The sequence below is a fragment of the Theobroma cacao genome, chromosome 5 (genome assembly GCF_053813885.1).
Source record: "Theobroma cacao isolate CCN51 chromosome 5, ASM5381388v1, whole genome shotgun sequence".
Classification (NCBI taxonomy): Eukaryota; Viridiplantae; Streptophyta; class Magnoliopsida; order Malvales; family Malvaceae; genus Theobroma; species Theobroma cacao.
This window is the reverse complement of record NC_142643.1, coordinates 37,314,570-37,331,245: the sequence shown is the minus strand read 5'-3', so window position 1 is coordinate 37,331,245 and position 16,676 is coordinate 37,314,570. Positions and strand designations below refer to the sequence as shown.

The window sequence follows — 16,676 nt, the reverse complement described above, 5'->3', positions numbered from 1 at the left end:
CAATCTAATGAATTTTATGTGCTACTTGCTCTAAAGGTAAATAAATTTTAAGGCTACCACCAACTAAAGTTGGGACTGAATTCTCTACATTTTTTAATAATATTCAAGATTATATGTGGATTCATATATCCACCATGTGAACCATTTAGATATTTTACGGTTTTAATCGATGCATCGACTAGATGGTCACATGTGTGCTTATTATCAGCTTGCAATTTGGCATTCACAATCATTCATTTGCAAGCATATTTTCCTAGTTATGTAATCAAGATTATTTGTCTTGATAATGCTAGTGAATTTACATCTCAAGCATATAATATTGCATATTAGTTGGAATAACTATTGAACAGCTTGTTGCTTATGTTTATATACAAAATGGTCTAACAGAATTATTTATTAAACACTTCCAACTGATTGCAAGCTTATGAAATTCAAACTCCCAATGTTGACTTGGGGGCATGCTATTTTGGATGCAGCAGCATTTGTATGCATCAGGCCAAACGAGTTATTATAAATTCTCTCTATACAATTGGTTTATGGTCAGGAACCAAATATTTCCCATCTAATAATTTTTTTAGATGTGCGGTATATGTTTCAATTGCTCCACCACAATGCACAAAGATGTTTCTTTCAAGAAGGTTAGGAATATATATTGGATACAAATCTCCATTTGTAATTAAATATTTAGAACTATCGATAGGAGATTTATTTATGACAAAGTTTGTCAATTATTATTTTGATGAAACAATTTTTCCAACATTAGAGGGAGAAAATAAGCAGCTAAAAGAGGAAATTTCTTAGAGTGAATTATCATTATTTAGTTTTGATCCTCGCATAAAGCAATATGAACATGAAGTTCAAAAGATAATTATTTTACAAAATATAGCAAATCAGTTGCCAGACATATTTACTGACCTAAAGGAAATAACTAAATCTAATATACCAACTGCAAATGCTCCTATTAGCATTGATGTCCCTGTAAGACAAGGCACGCCAGAAGCGTGGAAATCAATTGGTTCCAAAGATAAAATCCTCAAAATGAAAAAGGAGCAGATATTTAAGATGGTCAGAAAGAGGAAGTAGAAACTTTAGAAGAGACCTCTGACATAATTGAAAAAAAAAATTTCAAAAGAAATTCAGGTACCTGAAATCATTGAAAATAAAGAGATCTCAATCAATTATGTCATGATGGGAAAAGATGGAACCGGTAAATAAACATCGAATATATTTTGTATATAATATAGAGCTCATTATTATGAAAGAAAAACGAGGATCTTGAATTTATATTTATTGAAGAATGTAGACATATAAATAATTGGTCAATGTGGAAAGACGCAATCAAAGTGGAATTGAATTCAATTGCAAAATGTAAAGTTTTTGGACCTATAGTCCACATGCCAAATAGTGTAAAACTAATGGGATATAAATGGGTATTTGTGCAAAAATGAAATGAGAAAAATGATATTGTGAGATATAAAGCATGGCTTGTCGCACAAGGTTTTACCCAAAAGCCTGGTATTGATTATGAAGAGACATATTCTCCTATGGTGGATGCAATTACATTTCGATATTTAATTAGTCTGGCAATACGTGAAAAGCTTGAAATGCGTTTGATGGATGTAGTTACAGCCTATTTATATGGCTCACTTGATAATGATATCTATATGAAAATCCTTTAAGGATTTAAGTTGCCTAAAGCACAAAATTTGAAATCTCGAAAAATTTATTCGATCAAATTAAATAAATCTTTATACAGATTAAAACAATCTGGACGCATGTGGTATAATCGCCTTAGTGAATATTTGTCGAAATAAGACTATAAAAATGATCTTATATGCCCATGTGTTTTTATAAAAAGATTCGGATCTGAATTTGTGATAATTGTTGTTTATGTTGATGATCTAAACATTATTGGAACTCCTGAAAAGTTATCAAAAGTCGTGGATTATTTAAAGAATGAATTTGAGATGAAAGACCTTAGAAAAATAAAGTTTTGTTTAGGTCTTCAGATTGAACACTTGACAAATGGCATTTTTGTCCATCAATCTAATTATATAGTGAAAGTGCTAAAATGATTTTATATGGAAAAAACATATTCATTGAGTTCACCAATGGTTGTAAGATCATTAGATGTGAAAAAAAACTCTTTCCGACCTTGTGAGGATAATGAAGAACTTCTTGGTCCTGAAGTACCATATCTTAGTGCAATTGGAGCATTAATGTATCTTGCTAGTAATACACGACCTGATATTTCATTTGCTGGAATTTATTAGCAAGATATAGTTCTTCTCCAACTCGATGACATTGGAATAGAATTAAACATATACTTCGACATCTCCGAGGAACAATGGATATGGGCTTATATTATTCAAATGCATCAAAATAAAATTTAATTAGTTATGCAGATGCAGAATATTTATCATATTCACATAAAGTTGGATCCTAAACAGGTTACTTATTCACATATGAAGGTAAGGCTATTTCATGACATTTTATAAAGCAAACTATAGTTGCTACTTCTTCCAGCCATGCAGAAATTTTAGCAACTAATGAACAAGTTATGAATGTGTCTGGTTAAGACCTATAACTTAACATATTTGAGAAACGTGTGGCATGTCAACCAAGAAGAAAATTCCAACAATGTTATATGAGGATAATATTGCTTGCATAGCACAGCTAAAGGAAGGATATATTAAAGGCGATCGAACAAAACACATAGTTCGCCAAAATTCTTTTTCACTCATGACCTTCAAGAAAAGGGTGATATTAGTGTTCAACAAATTCGTTCAAGTGACAATCTAGCAAATTTGTTTACTAAAGCCCTTTTTATTGCAATATTTGAAAAGTTGGAATGCATCATTTTAAAGATCTCTATAATGCAGTCATCAGGGGGAGTAAAATATGCACTGTACTCTTTTCCTTCATCAAGATTTTTCCTACTGGGTTTTTCTTGATAAGGTTTTTAATGAGGCAGTATTTCATAAGCGCATTCTTGAAAAGAATTATGTACTCTTTTTTCTTCACTCGGATTTTTTTCCCATGAGATTTTTTCCTTGTAAGGTTTTAACGAGATATATTCTTAATACAATGGATATTCAAGGGGGAGTGTTATGAATATTTTTGTGAATATCCATTTATTCTATCTATATCTAGATTTGATGTAAATTAGATTGGATTAGGATTTAATCCATCTAATTTCTAAGTGTTATCTTCATCTTGTAAGTTCTATCAATATAAAGGGGTTATTTGCCTATAAATAGGCCCCCTCAGTTCATTTGTAAATATACACTTCAATAAGATCTCTTTTCTCCTCCCTAAACACTTTCTTTCTTCTCTTTAATTATTCTTTCAAGTTATCTTTATTTGTTCTTTTAAGATTTATTTCATAACAAAATCTATATATAATATGATAACAAAAACTTGATATTTCAAAGTAACTATTGAAAAATGATCATGATAATGATCATCTATGGATGGTAGCATTGATAGCCTCCAAAAGTTTTAAAATTTTTTTGTATTATATACTTTTTCTTTTAATGTTTTTTTAAAATAATTAATATAAATAAAAAACAATAAAATGATCTCACAAGCTTCACTCAATTTTACATTAATTTTTACGTTTTTTCATATCTCTTTTCCCTCTTTCTTTTTTCTCTTTTTATTCTCTTTTGTTTTTTCATTTTTACTTTATTCCGTTCTCTGTAACTCACTACCAAAATACACTTCATTCTTAAAGAGAGATTTATGAGCTTATCAGCTTGGACAAGGAATAACGGGAACCACTTACTACCATTATGTGATTGTCTTATTTTTTCTATTTATATTATTATTATTTCTATTTGTTGATCTTTTTCATTTCTATTCTATTTGCTCATATATTCTAAGTTTTTATAGATTTTTTTTTTCAAATTTTCTACAATCCATTAACCATGTTCTTTTTTTTTTTTTTGTTATGTGGGTTCTATCTTCTATTTTTCATGTTCTTTTTTTTTTTTTGTTATGTGAATTTTATTTTTTATGGTTTCAGTTTTTAAGAATTAAAAAATTGTTATGTAATTCTCAAATATAAATTGTGGTATTGCACTGTTGATTGTTGCTTAAACTTTCATCAATGTATTATTTTTTATTAATCTAAATTGATTGATTAATTTATCTTATTCTGACTCTTACGATTTTTACAACAACTATAGAGAGAGCTTTTTTAATAATAAAAATTATGAAAACAAGATTCTTGAACAAAATAGATGATGAGGTTTTCATAGATAATTTAATTGTTTATATTAAGAAAGACATTGTTACCTTTTTAGTGCAAAGTTAATAATTGATAAATTTGAATCCAAGAAATATAGCACAATTTTTTTAAAAGACTATTTTAAATCTTTCTTTTCTTATTTCTTTTGATTTACATGTTATATAAAAATATTGTTTATTATAAATTTTTTTATTATTAATTAAGTTAAATATATTAATTTTAAAATTTTTTATTTTTATTTTTCTTCGTCTTTAATTCTTCAATAAAAATTGACTAGTTTCGCCCTTGATAATGATAAAGGATAAAGTTAATTTATGCCAGCTGTAGTTTTAGTTTAACAAACACGAAATTTTTTATTTCCACACTTGCTAGTTGGCGAATCAAATTATGCAATTCTTTGCATAATAATTCATGTGCAATTATTACTCCATTCACGAAGGCACTGTTCTTTCTACGTCAGAGTTGGAGTATGTTTGAAACCAGTCAGAGTTGGAACAAGTTACACTTAAGGAAAAACCTCTTGATGCTGGAATATTCATAGACCCAGCGGTGAAGAATGATGGTGTTGGAGTCGAAAAGTTTCTTCAAGGAAAGGTTTTTTTTTATCGCTGGTGCGACTGGATTCTTTGGAAAAGGTATATACTTAATTCCTTCATTCACATACTATCCCATATACATTTTTCAGGACATTCTTACTTCCCCTATTTATATGGATTAAAGAATTCAATGATCTTTCTTTGGGTAATTGTCAACTATGACATTGATGAGTTTCAAATGCGCAGTTCTCGTAGAGAAGATTTTAAGAACAATGCCCGGTGTGGCTAAGATTTATCTCATGATCCGAGCAAAAGACAAGGAAGTTGCAAAACAAAGGTTGAAAAATGAAGTATGTTCGTTCATCTACTCAAATCTCAAGTATCACTTCAATAACTGTTCAAAAATGTATTAGTTATTCCTATGTTTATGAAATCATCATATAATTTGGTTTGTTAATCAGATTGTGGATATAGAGCTTTTCAAGTGTCTGAAGGAAGCATACGGAGAACATTACGAAGCTTTCATGTGGAATAAGTTGGTTCCTGTGGTTGAAAATGTTGGCGATTCTAATCTAGGAATGTAAGAAGACTAGGCTACTGAAATTGAGCAAGACGTCCAAATAATTGTTAATTCTGCAGATCAAAGGTTAAGGTGCCTTTCACCAAGGAACTTTTTAGTCTCACCAACCAAACCAGTAGTAAAAAAAAAAAAAAATTATTTGATACAACTCGAGTCGTATTCTGATAAATTAAATGTTTTGCAGATACGATGTTGCTCTTGAAATAAAAGCAATAGGACTTTGCAACGTAATGGATTTTGCTAATAAGTGCCAAAAACTTTAGCTTTTCGTGCATATATCAACAAGCACGATTGGAATAAGCGTAATTATAAGGGAATTTTGAAGTTCAAAGAAAAAATCCGGATTATAGTTTAATCTAGATTTACTTCTGTTTCAAGTCAAATAAAATAATAGAATATGTTTTATCAACATTAAGAGCAAAATGTTTACCAAAAAAATATATTAAGAGCAAAATGCAGCCGTCATCCTTACTTGTGTGCAATACTTCATTTTGAATCACAACTTCTGAAAAAAAAAAATTTGAAAGGCAACTTTGAAAAATATTCTAAATTCATTTTTTTTAATGGAGTTTGACAGAATAAATGAATATATATGAAATATTTTTAATTTTTAAAAATCGTTAGTGAAATAAAATATTGCACATAAGTCATGGATGTCTTGTGCAATTTACTCTAATATTAATCTAATAAATAAAAAATATTATCATCTTATAAACCATCAATAAGAGTTTTTAAATTATATAAATGGAGTTAAAAGATAGTCACATGCCCTGTTAAGTTATATTCAAAAAATAAATTAAATAATTAAAATATCTAAACAAATATGTGAAAACATTTTAATCTTGTTTGGAAAGTTTTAAGACTCCATTATCAATATATAAAATAATAATGCTAAATATTATAAGATGTGTGGCTAACATCAAATTACCGTGTCAACCAGTAAATAAGAAAAGCCATTAGTTTTATATTTTTCCTTAGGCAGTTAGGTTTTTTGTCCTTTCTTCTGCAGATTCTGTTAAAAGAGATTCAAGACAGGGAAGATTTATGGAGGAAAAGGTACGCACAAGGGATATCATGGGAAGGGAAACTTTCAGGTCTGGAAACTCTAAAGAATTTCTCCCTACCTTATTGAAGAATGAAATAAAGTTGGCTTCGGATTACAAGAAAATTTTCAAAGACAATGTAGTGGCTCAAAAAATTAAAGAGTTGGGCATAAAAAGTTGATGACTGTTTCTCCCTATGGGTTTAAAATTGCTTATTTAATTATAAGAATAATTCAATCTATTAGTATGCCAATTAAAGGTGTCTACCCGCCAGACTTACTAGTCTAATCCAACTCGTAGGCCCTGAATATGATTGTTTAGGTTCAAGCCGAACTCGGTTCGGCCCAAGAATGTTGTAATATCATTTTATTAATTTTAAAATATATTTATAACAAATAAACAAAATCCAAAACTCGATCCACATTTAGTCACGTTATGATTTTATTAAGCTACCATGTGATGAGTTGTGAAAATAATGAATAGAGAATTGTTGTGAGTCTTTGGCCTTTTCGAAATGACTAATTAAATTCATTCGGTCAAATATTAAAATAAAGAAAATAATTAAGATAAAAATATGATTAAGAAAATACAAAAGTGATAAACAAATTTTACCGCTCTCAAAGAATAACCTGTCATAAGCTCACATCTCCCTATACGGCTTATTTAATCTGTGCTTTGAAATGGCTTTTGACTTTTGTTTATTTGGCTTGAGAGATGGTGTCTCCTGTATCATTGTCCATCATGGCTTTCCTGTTTTTATATTACACTATTCCTTCAACCTATTTTTGCCTTTCATATCTTTCTTTCCTGTCTTTCAACTCGCATTATTTTTTTTTCCGTTCTTTGAGGTGTTGCTGCTGATCAGTTTGTGCTTCTCTCAATGTTTGAAATTTGGATGACCAAATTCATAATTTCATTTCTAAAGTTTTATTTTTATACAAAATTCATTTTTTTATTTAAAAAATTAGAATTTTTACTTTTTAACATAAAATTCTTAAATCAATTATTTTATCATATATTTGAATGTGTACAAAATTCATATTAAATTATAACCAATTTGAACTATTACGATATATATTTTTTTTATCCGTGTATATCGCAGGAGTACAATTCCAATTTTAATAATAAACCTAACTTAATTAAATGGTTTGATTGGGTTCAAGTCATTGACTTTTCAAGATGTTGATTGGGCTTCACCCAACTCGACCTGTCCAAAGCTATGAATACCTTCGATGCCAAACCAATAACATTAAACAAGTAATTTACTGTTAAAAAACCCAAAAAAATATATAGCCGAATCTTTGATCTCATTTTTGTCCTTGTTGAGAAGTAGTAAAATGAAAAACATTAGGCTAAAATGTTAAATAAATTCCTAAATTTTTTCAATTTTTTTTAAGAAAAACTGTCATTCATTTATTATATCCAGATAAGCTCATATTTTATTATTTTTATTTAAATAAACCTTTCTGCTTGAGAAAAGATATCATATGGCAACACCCTTAATGGTCATTAGGCTCATTGTTAACTAACATTTTTTACACTTATAATAGATATAGTAATTTTTCTGACATAATGAAATTAGCCTATTGGAATGTGTCTCAAGTAAAAAAAATCCACTTAGCTAATTTCACCATGTCGAAAGAAAATCACATCAACACCCATATTTGCTAGGGATGCCATGAGTCAAACAACCGTTAAGGTCATATGACATCTTTCATCAATATACAAACCTATTTAAGTGCAAATCATAAGATATGAAATTTATTTGAACATAATAAAAAAAGAAGGTTATTTTAAATAAAACAAAAAAAATTTAGAGATTTATTTATTAGTATTTTAACTAAAAACATATTATTTTGTCTCTGACACTTTTATCTCAATTATTTTTCCTACATGACCTAACAATAATTATTGGTCCAATTCCAACAGCTTAACTAGGAATTCAAAGACTCACTTTTGAATTAGTAGCTCATCATTAAATTTCTCAAATAATTGTATGGAATGTAAAGGAGTGAAATATAAAGGGGTAAGTGCAATATATATTGCACCATAGAGCAAAGATGAGATCAAAAGCAAAGTGAACATATAAAGGGGTAAGTGTTCATAAAGCAATTTCTCCAAAAATCTAATTAGGCTTGGTTTATTAGTTGCTAGCCCTGGTTAGGAAGATGAGGTCAAAGATGTATCTATATACACACATATATATATATATAAATATACATCCACATAAAAAAAAATTTAACCAAAAAAAGAAAAGGTTTTTCAACCAAAAAAAAAAAGGAATTGCAGTTTCTTCTCTGATATATCTCAACTATGAAATCTTTCAAATGAAATGAGGATTTGACTTGAATAACCAAGGATTTTCAATCTAATTGAGTAACGTTAGTGATTTTCCCTTTCAATCAATATATTAAACAGGGCAAAAGAATATGGACGGTAAAATACTTATGGGTTTACAAAGGCTTTGGGGGAAATGCTGATTGACGACTTGAGAGGAAAAGTACCAGTAGTCATATTACGACCAAGTGGAATCTTAAGCACATACAAGGACCCTTTTCCTGGTTGGATTGAAGGAAACAAGTACGTATCTCTTGTTAATTTAACACTTAATAAGAAACTATTCAACCATGTTGATATTTTAATACACATTAATATTATCTCTCATTTTCAGGCTTGTTGATCCTGTAATTTTGTACTATGGAAAAGGGAAGTTAACTGTTTTTCCACTAAACCCCAATTGTGTCGTTGCTATAGTAAGTACTATTAATTCTTCTTCCTTTTTTATCCTTTTTTCTATTTGAAGATTATATAAAACCTCTCATGTGTTGATATATACAAATTAACTTAAATTGCTAAAATGTGTCGAAATTATATTGTTTCTTTGTGCTCTGTTTTCTTAAAGCTTGTGGTCTCTCCTTGTGCCTTGTTAATCAATTTTTTATTATTGGCTGAGCATCAAAATACTAACAATAAATGTCAATTATCCAAAGAGAAATTTACTTGAATTGTGATAAAACAACTTTGCTGCCATTTTACTTTGAGAAATTGCAGGTTCCAGCAGACATAGTTGTTAATGCAACCCTGGCAGCAATGACAAAGCATGTTTTACTGGCCAAGAAAGCAGACATCAATATCTACCACTTGCTTCTTCTATTTCAAAACCAATAGTTTTTGAGGATTTGTTAACACTAGTCTATCAACACTTCAATGCATCGACCCAAATGGCAGACCGATCCAAGTCTCAGAAATGAAGTTCTATAACTCAATACAAGATTTCTCTTCTCCACTCTGGAGAGAAGTTGCTTTGCTAAATCAATTTTCAGCAACGACTGTTTCAAACACGAAGCTGTTAGAAATTATAAAGTCTAAGGAACATGCAGAATATCTGGGGACCATTTATATGCCGTACAGCTATCATAGTTACTGGTAAAGTTACAAAATACCAGCAGTTCCATATTTACTTAATTTTACAATAATTTGACCTATTTCATATTTAATTAAAATCAATAAATATGGCACCTGAGCCTATGTATCAATAGTAGATGCATAATCTGCAACTTAAAAAAACTGAGTTCGAATTGTTTTTTCTCAAATAAAAAACAATAAATAGAATAATGGCATTGTCTTTTATAAATCAGTCCAAGTCAAGTTGAATCCTTGAAAACTCAAGCTTGATTCATCCATTTAAGTTAAGTTTATTATTAAAATATATATTAATATTTTAAATTTTAAATAAAATATATTATTTATTAATATAACAATATTCTTAGATCAAGAAGAGAAGGAAGAAAATATATGAGTTTATATTTTCCACTGTGTGGTTGTGATGAGAGAACTCTTCAAGCTGTGTATAGGTTGTACACTGAACGAAGAAGCTCTGTAGAAAGGAACTTCTTCTAACGGTAATTTATGGATTAAAGTGCATCAATCTAATTAAATCACAATCCTTGGCTATGGTTAATTACAACGTTCCATGCTTGAGTTTCTGCTAAAATACTGTTCACACGATTATTTGGCTGTTAATTCCTCATGCTCTGTTAACTGCTGATGCATGCTTGTGTTTGTCCAGCGTTCTTTTTAAGTGATGCCCATGTTGTGTTGCAGCTGAGCAGCTTTCATTTCTGCTGCTTCTGCTACCGGTTTGTTCTCATCTGCTGCTGCTATCTTGTTTCTAATAGCTTCTGTTCTTGTTCTTACGCTGTGTTTGTTGTACTCTACTTGTATATCCCGATGTTGGTTCTGTTGCTTCTATCATAACAATATATATAATTCATAATAACTGTCAGGTTTGATGTTAGCAATCTTGAAGGATTGTTTAAAAGCATGTCGGAAGAGGAGAAGAAGAAATTTGAATGCGATGTGAAAAGCGTAGATTGGAAGGATTACATCGTAAATGTGCATATTCCTGGTCTAAGGAGGCATATCCTGAAAGAGAAAGGTTTATCAAAGATGTAGATAACATCAAATAATTACCTATACCTGTGCTATCATCGTGGGTATTATTGTTATTATCATTATTATTATTGCAATTTGTCTGTGCTACATTCGCTTTTTTTTTTTTATCTCAATCACTGATTTTATGGGATAAAAACCTGATCACAACAGGATCAGAAAATGCAGTAGAGCACTTATAGCCAATATGGTTTAGTGTCAAAGTGCTTACACACCTTAAACCCGCCATACGTACACCGAATCAGACATCCCCTTACAAACACACTCGTCTGAAGCTCAGTTCAAATCAGAGCCCAAACATGACCATACACAGCATTATACAACAACAAACACTAACCTTACAAGATATTCACCCAAAGACAGATCAACAAGAAGAGGAACAGCTACGCAGCACATAACAGAGACACCAGAAAAATTCAGCATATGGCCAGACTCATCCATCACCCTACAGCTGGAAAAAAGCACAAAGAAGCAGCATCCGTAGCAAACAAGTTACCACTCCAAATTTGGCTAGGAATCTGCTAGGGAGTTGACACCTCTCTAAGAATATAAATAAAACTAACAACTCCAATTGTCAATACAAGTGAATGGATCTCATTGAAAATGCTCCAATAATTTCACGTTCACGGCTGTTCATTGCCCACTTGCGCAAGGGCCACTTTAGAATCTGATTTAATAATTAATTTTTTGGAATTGACTCATGGTGATGCTGCAAACAATTGCAATGCATGCTTAATCGTCATTAGCTAGTAAAATTGAACCAAAAAACAGTACACTGATTATTCTTTTATCACCCCTCAGGCCCAAAAAACATTTGCTTTTAGTACGTACAAGCAATCCTGCTCGCACATTGTCGCAAGATGTGATATTTTTTCCTTTTATTCAATAAATTGTTAATTAGTGAAACATAAATAAATACTTATGCATTCTCTGTTTTTCTTAATTGCTTTTTTATTATTGGTCCTTTTCATTTAACATATTATTATATAGTGAAAGAAAATGGTATGTAGTAAAATTGATTAAAAATATGCAAATGATAAAAAAAATAAACATAAATTTTAACATAATTATTCTATACAAAAGTAAATCTTAAAAAAAACTTTTTTGTTTAACTTTATATGCTTCAAAAGTATTATTATTTATTCACTTCTATATCCATATTCAACTTTAACATTTTGCTTTTAAAAAATCCAAAAAAACAATAAATATTAAAACGGAATGATTGTATTTGTAACTAATACGAGGGTCCAATTTTAAAGGTTGAAGCAACTTAGTTTTCTTTAGAATATTTCAATCTAAAAAAATAGGATTTTTCTAGAAAAATAAGAAATTGTTAATCCTTCTTCTTTACGTAGCACTCCTCATAGAGATACTGCCAGATTCTATCATATTCAAACTGATAAATTGACAAGTCTGGCTTCATGTGCTTTTCAAAAAAAAAAAATCTGGCTTTATGCAAATATAATAGCATGTGACCCTTTACCAGCAATGTGTTTAATAATGGAACAGGACTGGTTCAACCAACCAGTCCCATCCAATTCAAAGATGATCTTATAGTTGCTTTTGATATTAAATGCAGTAAATACTTAACAAAAACATTTGATGATAAGATTGTTAATGAATAAATAAGTTGTTACAAGTTTAAATTTCACCACTTGTAAAGAATTTTTAAAAGATTAAATAATAAAATAATTACTTAAAATCGATTTAATGTGGATTTGATTCAACTAAATGTTTTATCAATATTCATTCGGTTTTAATTTTATTATGGGATCAAACATATTATCAATTATCAATTAAATAAATTTGATCAAATGTTCTAATGTAGTTTTTTATTCAATGATTATCAGAATCCAAAATTTTGAATTGATTGAAAATAATATTTATAAAAGCCAAATTGTCAAAAATCAAGATTACATAAACTAAGTTTTAGATGGAAAAATCTTCCATAATTGTCATTGAAGCCCACTGCATATGACATGAAACAACAGGCTTGGATGGTCAATGTTTTCTTTCCTTCCCCTCTGATTGAGACCCGAGCAGTTGTCATTGAAGCCCATTGCATATGACATCAAACAACAGGCCTGGATGGTCAATGCTTTCTTTCCTTCCCCTCTGGTTTAGACCCGAGCAGCTGGTCAATATTGAATGGCTGGCACAAAAGAACTTTCAATTTCTTTTACAGTAAATCAATTTTTTATCATTTAATTTAAAATTTTCTGTTTTATTTACTCAACTTTTAGACAATTAATAATTAATTTTTATATTTATTATTTTTATTACTCAATAGTTAAAAAATAATACAACCTCCCATCTAACATTCTACCTCATCATCCAAATCAATTGTTCTATTACCTAATCATGTTTTCGTGAAAATAAAAAATTATAACAAACCAGTGTTTTGTAAAAGAAATTCTATTTTCTGTTCAAATTCTTATCACATGGATATAATCACGTAACAAAGTGGGAGATTCATTATTTTTCAACGGTTAAATAACTAAAATAGTAACATTTATGTACATTAGTAATTAATCAGGGTGAAGCTAGAGTATTTTTAAGGAGGTTAATCATAAGAAAGAGACACTTAATAGTTAATAAGAACTTTATAAATCATCTAATTCTCGCTCTTTTAAAAATTAAATAAAATCTACAAGACATTAAACAAAAAAAAAATCACATTAACAATAATTATGATATCATACAGAGATGGAGAGGAAGGGGAGGTAGTGGGGGGGCCCATCCCCTACAATTTTTAAATTTTTTATTTTTTTATTTTTAAAAATTTTATAATGTTGCCCCTCCAATAATTTTTAAATTTTTATAACTTGCCTTTGCTTTTTAGAAATTTTATAATTTTCCCTCTGCAAAAATTTTAAAATTTTTCTAACATATTTTTACTTTGTAAAAATTTTATAATTTTACACCTACAATAATTTTTTATTTAGTGAAATATCCCATAACAATTAGTTAACAACTAATTTTCATAAGATTAAAATAAAACCAATTGCATTTTCTAAAAAAAAAACAATTGCAATTGAATTATTTTCAAACCCCACCTCTTTAAAACCTCACAACCACCACTTGCTCTCTTTTCTTTTTTACCAAATGTTGTAGAAACAAAAAAAAAATTCATTTTTCTACACTTTTTTTCTTGTCAGCATTCTCTACATAGAAAACTTTTAGTCAGTAACTCAATTTTTATATCATGATAATTGGTAAGATTAGTTTATTTACTTTTTTTTAATGTTTTTTATTTTTTATTTTTTATTTAATAATTTCTACTTGATGATTTTGATTTAAGATTTACTGTCTTAACTAGTTTTTGTTGAAAGCAATATGATTAAACACTTAAGGTTAGTTATTACTTATTTATTTAGAGATTGCTTGATTGTTTTTCTACAAATTAGTTGTGTTTTTTTCTGTGCTTAAATTCCTATGAACAATTAAGATTTTTATTCGAGGATTACTTCCTGGTTGAATTGTTTATTTTGTATTTAATTTTTTAGATTAATTTTAGAGAATTGCTTCTCCATTGAATTATTTGTTGATAGTCCTTAATATTTTGTAGGGCATTGCTTCCCATTGAGATTTTTGTTACTATATTTGTTAATTTTTATTTGTTGTTAAGTTTATCTCGAAATTGATATTATTGTCATTATTAAATTATTTATTATTATACTAGTTAATTTTTTTAAGTAAATTATTACGATTGATTCTTTTGAATAATTTTCAGAATTTATTTGTATAATTTTCATATGAACGTTTTTTGTCTAAGTTGTTTTATATTATTATCAAACATTGAATTTCTAGTATGACTGTTAATTTATAAACATTGTCTTCGCTTTTTCACCCCCCAAACGTGAAATCCTGGCTCCGCCATTGGTATCATATATAAATATAACTGAACGGAATTATGAAATGAGTCTCTCTCACACTCTCTATGCATAGGAGTGAAAAAGAAAATAATTTTTCAAACTCAAATAAAATACCTTTTTACTTAATGTGTTCTGCATGAAATAAGTAGTTTCCTGATGAAGCTTTCTTTTGATTTTCTATTTGCTTCTTCAATTGTTAATTAGTATATCGGGCTATTGGGCTAAACTACTGAGATATAACTTGTTATGATAAATTTATATTTATATTAAGACTTAATAGATTTGGATTAGTAAACTCTTTTTTTTTTTAATTTGATAGGCTTAGTATATTGGATTAGAATTGATATGTTAGGCTTAACTAGTAAGTATAAGTTTCACAATATTTTGAGAAATCAAATTAAAAAAAATTAAAACAAAAAATAATTACATGTAAAACTAAAATATATGGAAACCATATCCCCCCTTTGTTATCAAAACAAGCCACCGCTGACCTAACCACTACATACGTTACTTTTTAAAATTGATTAAAAAAAATTTCAAAAATTAAGTTTCAAGAAGAGTAATTTACTAATTTTTTATAAACGAATAACATTTTCCATTTTTAAGAAGGTTGAAATTTATAATTCAAATTCTTTCTTTCATTTCTCTTATATATCTGAAAAATTGCTACAAATATCTTTAAAAAAAAGTAAAATTACAGAGTTCAAATCCAACCTATTACAATTGTTCTACTAAAAAGTACACAAAAGTTCATTTTAGCGATAGAAGCGTCATGACCAATATGAGGGTGAAAAGTCGGTCTAACCTTAATAGAGCTCAATATAACTTGAAAAAAGAATCGAAAATACACAGAGTTAGACCAAACCAATTGTGTCGAATGAGAAACATGACCTCAAATGTGCATCAAACACCTAAGGCCAAAGCTTACAACCAAGTCAGCTTGACAATGCTCTTGGCTTACCAACCACACTAATCTTTATAAATAACCTTTGTCGTGATAGGCAATTTAATCTTTTTCTTTTTGTACAAAATTAGGGTAATCTTTAATACAGCAACCAAAAAATTTATTTGAAATAATTAAAAAGAAGGCAGAATTGTTGACACTCTCTAACATAGTTAGCTACCGTGATAAATGTTATAAATAATCGTAAATAGTACATTTAATATAACCTACCTTATGCAATAATCAAACTTTAGTCAATAGGAAAATATTGTTGTTAGATAAAGAAGTGGTCAAACAATAACATAGTCTTATCGTTTAGGGTTTGGTCCCTGTAAAGATCCTTGTAAAAAGTATTCTGAGCGTAAAATCCTAAGTGTACTAAATAGATGTGGAGGAGTACGGTCCTAAAATCGTCCGGAAAGGATTAGTCTCAAACAGAGACTAAAGATACTGCTGAGTGCTGACCTAAGATAAAACTGACAAGAATATAATATCATTTAAGATTCGATTTTAAGAATAAAATTTATAATGCACTAAATCGATATGAAATAACGCACTCTTAAAATTGTTTAAGAAAAAAAATTAGATCTACACAAAATATAAAGATATCTTTGACCCTATTAAAAAAAATCATAGTCTTTTTTTTTTTCTCTTTCTCTTTTCTATACATGAAAAATCAAGATTACTACATATGTAGACATGCATAAGTTTCAAGTTTCTAGCATTGCATTATGCTCTAAATTAATAAAATTTTAAAAAATCCATAAATAAACAGAGTTAGTTGCACTTCCCACAAATTCCATGTGATGCATCATCTCATTATTTTTTTTCCCCTCACAAAGAAAAACAAAACTGTATCTCAACCATATGAAATGCAAAATTAAGACTCTTATTATGATAAGCTTCAATATTAAAACATTTACAATTATTTTAGTCCGTAAGAAAGAGTTGAAAAAAATATAATAAAAACCCAAATATCTTTGCAATTTAGATTT

At 28.8% G+C, this 16,676-nt stretch overlaps 1 long non-coding RNA gene and 1 pseudogene across 1 annotated transcript; both read left to right on the top strand.

The window, feature by feature from the left end:
* The first annotated feature begins 5,006 nt into the window (after nt 1–5,006).
* On the top strand, nt 5,007–5,631 carry LOC148762838 (fatty acyl-CoA reductase 2, chloroplastic pseudogene; annotated as a pseudogene).
* Nucleotides 5,632–10,495: 4,864 nt separating this feature from the next.
* LOC148762837 (uncharacterized) lies at nt 10,496–10,965 on the top strand. The gene is made up of 2 exons (XR_016026447.1): nt 10,496–10,550; nt 10,698–10,965. It is a non-coding gene; the product is annotated as an uncharacterized LOC148762837 (long non-coding RNA).
* The last annotated feature ends 5,711 nt before the right edge of the window (nt 10,966–16,676 follow it).